At 40.6% G+C, this 6,206-nt stretch overlaps 1 pseudogene; it reads right to left on the bottom strand.

The window, feature by feature from the left end:
• Positions 1-2,539: 2,539 nt before the first annotated feature.
• Positions 2,540-6,067, bottom strand: LOC148741480 (uncharacterized; annotated as a pseudogene).
• Positions 6,068-6,206: the final 139 nt, after the last annotated feature.

Genomic DNA, 6,206 nt, shown 5'->3' with positions numbered 1-6,206 from the left:
ACTGAAAAAGTTGTGTACTTATTTACCCATTGAGGAAAGATTACTCTTCTATAATGCCTTTATTAAGCCAGTCATGATGTATGGTAGTATAGTTTGGACCTATTGTTCTAAGGAAGATCTCATGAGAGTGTTTCGGTTGCAGAAACATGCAGCGCGTGTAATATTAGGTACAGGTATCAGATCAAGAACTGTAGAAAATTTTAAGAAACTAAATTGGATCCCATTCTATGATGAAGTCAAGATAAGAAAGTGCGTGTTAATCTATAAGGCACTGCACGGGGAATCCCCTACGTATATTGAAAGTACTTTAACTACAAATCACTCCCTGCATGTCCCAAGTATCGAAATACTACTGAGGCAGGAAGGTCTCTCCAAGTTAGTAGTATTAAGTTATGGAATAGTCTTCCAAATGAGCTTAGGAAACAACGTAGGATCTCCTTTATTAGGAATGATTTGATGAATTATTTTATAAATTCTTATAGAGACATTGATTCTTTTGAAGCTGTATTATAATCTAGTTTTATTGTATTTTTAATCTTTGAATAGTTACATTGTTCGACTAGTTAGTTCTATTTTTAATCTCTATGGCTTACTAACTTTAGTTTTGAGGGCCACTGGTTTATCAGCGCAAGCTGTTATGTGTATACCCTCTTTAAATAAAGTCGATTATTATTATTATTATTATTATTATTATTATTATTATTATTATGCACAAGCTCTACGGTATGCAAAAGGTCGAAAAAACTCATCCACTGAAAAAAAAAGACCAAAGTCATCTTTGGAATCGCTCAGCATTTTTCAACTTACATGTAATGATCTTAAGATTTTTAAAATAACCTTTCAGTGGAAATTCTGTGCAAATTTCTGAAGTCTTCTGACTGCCAAGTATTTAGACACAACATGACCCTTTGGCGTGCAAATAACGTTGTAATTAGTAGCAGGAAAAATTACTCGCTGCCTGAGCGGGTGTTTTACCTAGAGCACATATCAGATGATCTCATCTCTTTCATGGTTCTTCATTCGTACGTTTATGTGAACAAACAAATTTGTTTCTCAGCTGCTGCGACGAGGTAAATGTTATCTTTTCCCCTCAGATCTTTGAGCACATCAGCGAACTTCAGGAGGCGCTCGATTACAGACCATTCAATAATTTCATCGGAATGTTCAGCCGTATTTAACAGCCTAACTACTTGATTACTGTTAAATTAGAAATACATCAACTTCTTACAATGAAGAGAAATATCAAACACTTAATTCTGCCTTCGTACCTCAAGAGCTTCCCGTAAGTTTGCGGCTCCTGCTCTTGACTGTCGTCGTTACGTTAATCCCAACAAAAGATTGGGCGAATGACAGTCACGCAATATTTGGTTACGGGAGTAACCCTGGAATGATACTAGGGAGATGCACTTAGGGTTTTATTCAAAAGTTTAACCCAACTACCCTGGTAACGGTCCAAAAAGCTTATTCGAGCTGACATTCCGTCACTGTGATTTTTGATTCACTTGCAGCTCAGAGACCAGTCATTGTATCCCCTGAAAGAGGGGAGGGGGGGAGGGGGGGGGGGAGTCGGAGTATTTTAATGATCCCACTACCGTTGGCGGTCAGTTTTCTATAATTCCTCCTAATCAAGGGCGTAGCCAGGGGGGTCCTGGGGTGCCCGTGACCCCCCCTTGGTAGGTCTTCTTTTGAGCAAACAACCTACAATATTCAGAGGGTGAAAACGTCATGACAATATCTTGGCCTGTCCACTTTACTCTCACTGCTCATCCCAAAACTGTAACATTAAGTAAAACATGCACGGCGTGGAGGTGGACATGACAATCTGGTGAGTAGCCTCTGTGACCCCCCCTTTGAAAAATCCTGGCTACGCCCCTGTCCTTTATACTTAGTTAATGTCCAATGCAACCCCTGTTGCTTTTCCCTGGAAAACCATGTGAGCCTCCATTCCCCCCCCGCAAAAGAAATCCTTCAGTCCCCCCCCCCCTCAGGCGTAAATAACGACTGGTCTCAAGGCTTAAAGTTTCTAAAGAAACTGTGGTGCTGCGTCGGTGGGGGTAACAAGATAATTGGTTATATCAACCAAGTTGAAATTGTAAATCGGCCACTGTAACGAATAAAAAACCTGACGTTTCGAGCGTTAGTCCTTCGTCAGAGCGAGTGGAAGAATTGTGGTTTGTATGTGGTTTTATATGCAGAAAGCGGAGCTACGCCATTGGTGGGAACATGGCAACGAGAAAAACACGAATAAATTAGTGGAATGAAAAGTAGTCGTTGATACCTGTGGGATTAAGAGTGCCGATTTAAAAGATTAACTTTTGTTCAAGAGTTTTGCGGCTTTCCGTGTTGCCTAAATGTAAGGAAAGACCGCAGATTGCCACATGTTGTTTAGAATGATTAGGTAAATTAAAGTGTCTAGCGACTGGTTTAGATGCGTCCTTGTCATTCCTTTCCACGTCGCGAAGGTGTTCTCGGAATCGGTCACCTAGTCGTCTTCGTGTTTCGCCGATGTATAACTTTTTGCTTTTGCAATAAGTGCAAGTTATGCAATAGATAACATTGGCGGAGATGCACTTGAATTGATCGATGATCCTAATGGATCGCTTGGGTCCCGATATTTTCTGAGCGTTGTAAATGAAGGGACAAGTTTGCATCGTGCGCGAGCACATTTCAAAGTGCTGGGTTGGTCATTAGTTTGGAATGAACTTATGACCAAAACATTGCCTATGTTTTTGTCGCGTTTGAATGAAATAAGGGGAGGTTGCGAAAAGATGGTGCCAGTCTCTGGATCGTTTTGAAGTAATTTGAAGTTTTTAAGAATAATGGTCGATTTAACTGAGTGATTGTGAGGGTGAAACTTTAGAGTGAATGGAATGCGGTAGGAATTTTCTTTGTGATGTTTGTTGTGCTGACTGCAGATCAATAGGTTGGGCGCGGTGGTGACCCGCTTGAACGACAGAAACAGGGTAACCACGTTTTTCGAAAAACTGGCCCATTGACTCTGATTTGTGGGAAAAATCAGAGTCATCACTACATAAACGACGAAGTCTTAGAAACTGAGAAAAGGGGATGGAGTTCTTAACATGAGATGGATGCGAAGATGAATACAACAAGTAACTATGTGAGTCTGTAGGTTTGTAATACACACTAGTGGATAAACCGTTGCCTTCGATTGAAACTTTGATATCCAAAAAGGATAAAGAATTGCGGGAAATTTCTCAGATATATTTTAGAGCTGGGTGAAAAGAATTGACTGCGGTTATGAATTGAGTAAGCTCCTCTCTGGTGGAGGAGGTAGCGCCGATACAGTCGTCGATGTAGCGACCGTAGAGTTCAGGTTTTGGGCCAATGCATTGGCAAAAAAATTGATGTTCAACAAAACCTACGAAAAGATTGGCATAGCTGGGTCCCATTTTGGTACCCATGGCTACGCCGTTGGTTTGTTTGAAAAATTTTTCCCCGAATGAAAAACAATTGAGTGTGAGTACTAGTTCAGCTAAGCGAAGTAGGGTTTCAGATTTGGGTTCCTTAACAGTACGTTGATCAAAAAATGTTTGAGGGTCAGAAGACCTTCGCCATTAGGAATGACAGTGTAAAGAGATGTAATGTCCATGGCGAAAAGAAGTTTGTTCTGGCCAAGAAAATTAAAGTCGCGAGAAATTTGAAGAGCGGTTGGCTGTCTTTAATATATGATGGTAAAGTTTTGACGATGAGAGTCATAATTTTGTCTAAATAGCTGGAAATAAGCTTGGTAGGGCAACTGCAAGCCGAGACAATGGGCCGACCTGGGTTTTTAGGTTTGTAAATTTTAGGTAAAAAGTACAAGAATTTCTAGGAGTGGTTATGATGAGATTTTTTGCAGTGGCCGGAAATTCTTGTTTAACTATGAGTTCGTTAATCGTAGTTTGACGATGTTTTGATTAATGGAAGTAACTTGCACTTATTGCAAAAAGGTATACATCGGCGAAACAGGAAGACGACTTGGTGACCGATTCCGAGAACACCTTCGCGACGTGGAAAGAAATTACAAGGACGCATCTAAACCAGTCGCTAGACACTTTAATTTACTTAATCATTCTAAACAACATATCGCAATCTGCGGTCTTTCCTTACATTAAGGCAACACGGAAAACCGCAAAACTCTTGAACAAAAGTTAATCTTTCAAATCGGTACTCTTAATCCCACAGGTATCAACGAACGCTTTTCATTCCACTAATTTATTCGTGTTTTTCTCGTTGCCATGTTCCCACCAATGGCGTAGCTCCGCTTTCTGCATATAAAACCACATACACACAAAAAGGCAAACCACAATTCCTCCATTCGCTCCGACGAAGGACTAACGCTCGAAACGTCAGCTTTTTTATTCGTTACGGTGGCCAATTTACAATTTCAACTTAGTTGATATAACCAGTGGTCTCTGAAAGAGCTTGGTGCGCGAAAAGTAAAAGAAGAAATGGCCACTTGTTCAAGGATTGGCTGCGATCATCCGTGACTGTCAGGCGCTTTCCTTGAGACAGCGTGGTTTCCAGTCTGAAGTAACTCCGAATAATAGCAAAAAAAAAATGAAACAAACAAACTGGCAAAACATAATAACACAAAAGAGAACAGAGCAAACAAGAACATCGCCTAATTGTCTAAAGGGTTTATGACGCTATCCAACGGGTATCTCGCTTTCCAGCGGAGAAGGCAGATGAACAAACCTTACTGCGCTATTCACGATATAGAGCTTTATCTAGTGAATGCTGGATAGTGCTATTAACCGTTCGGATAACTGAGGCCAGAACAGAACTGAAGAGAACATAACCGATCAGAAAAAAAACAAATCACGATACAGTAAAACCATGAACAAAACAAACCAAAAGATACAGAGGAGTTCCAAAGATGGCACTTGGCGTGTCGATGGAGTTTCCAGGCCCCTTTTCCTTTGTGGGAGCGGCATGGTCTCACATAAGGTCTGAAATCAAGAGAAAATGACAAGTTTTTTAATTAGGTGGTCTTCAGAACTTAGCCTGCATCATTTTCATTTAACTCGTTTTTCTTTTAAAGAACGTCTAATTATTTTTTTCGCGATTTGAGCCTGAAAACGTCCTCAATATGTTGCATGTTATAGTTATTAATCAATTTGGACGTGACTAGGAAACCTATCTAAGTACATTGTTTGTTGTGATGCGTTAATTGTCCTGTTAGATCAGTTTTACATTTCTTCTACCTTTATTCATACCCACAAATAAAAAAAATTAGCAATATAAAGTTGTTCAATTTCTGAAATGACTCTTAGCCTAAGTATGTTCTTAATATGTTCTTACAATTTTGATTCATCAAGTGATCAGCACAACCTGCGGTAAACGTTATTTAGAGGTGCAAAAGTACGTTAGGAAAGCTTGAGCGAACTGGCCCGTAGCCGTGGCTTCGCTGAGGCAGGCTTATTCCTTACAGTAGGGAGCTTAAGCAGGAGTACTTTTGTAGACGACGCCGCCGTCAATGAGCAGTTGAGACTGGGACTAGGTCCATTGCGCATGACATACCCCCGACAAACGACGTCCTCCTTTCGGCGACAACGTGAGTTTTAGTTATTGACGGCGTCGTGAAATGTGAGTGATTTATGAGATTTCATGGCTTTTTTAGTTTTTTTCAACTTTTCTATGTGGTTCACACGATTTCAATCGATGTTCAATTATATTTTTAGTTTAGTGTAAGAGCTGTTTGTGCTTTTTTGAGACAGTTTTTGGAAGATAGAAATGGCCACGGAGAAGGATGCAACGAGGACCAAACCTCCCCTCAAATCGTAAGTAAGCTTATTAGGAAATTATTTATCTGCGAAAGTTGAAATGACGGTGGAATCCTAAGAACTTGAGCCAGTGTTGGAAGATCCCTTTTCCTCACTCTAAATTCGGCTATGCATTCGTCGTCGTTCATGTTATCCAAGTCAAAGCGATCGTACGAATCATAAGCAAAATCTGGATTTCGCGAGGAAAACGAGTCGTACAAGATTATAAAATCCTCATCACTAATAAGATCAGCATCGCAGTAGAGAAGAAGGGTCTGACGAAACTCTTTAAAACTGGCCATAACCGGAGTAGAAACAAAAGTATATCAGGAACAGAGGATGGCCGCGTTCTGGCAAAACGGCATCCGTGCTTAACAAATTAACATTTGGCGGGAGAGCGACGACGTCAAACCCAGGCCGTCGGGAATCTGACGGCGGCGT

Source organism: Stylophora pistillata, chromosome 1 (genome assembly GCF_964205215.1).
Source record: "Stylophora pistillata chromosome 1, jaStyPist1.2, whole genome shotgun sequence".
Classification (NCBI taxonomy): Eukaryota; Metazoa; Cnidaria; class Anthozoa; order Scleractinia; family Pocilloporidae; genus Stylophora; species Stylophora pistillata.
This window is presented reverse-complemented; position numbering and strand designations above follow the sequence as displayed.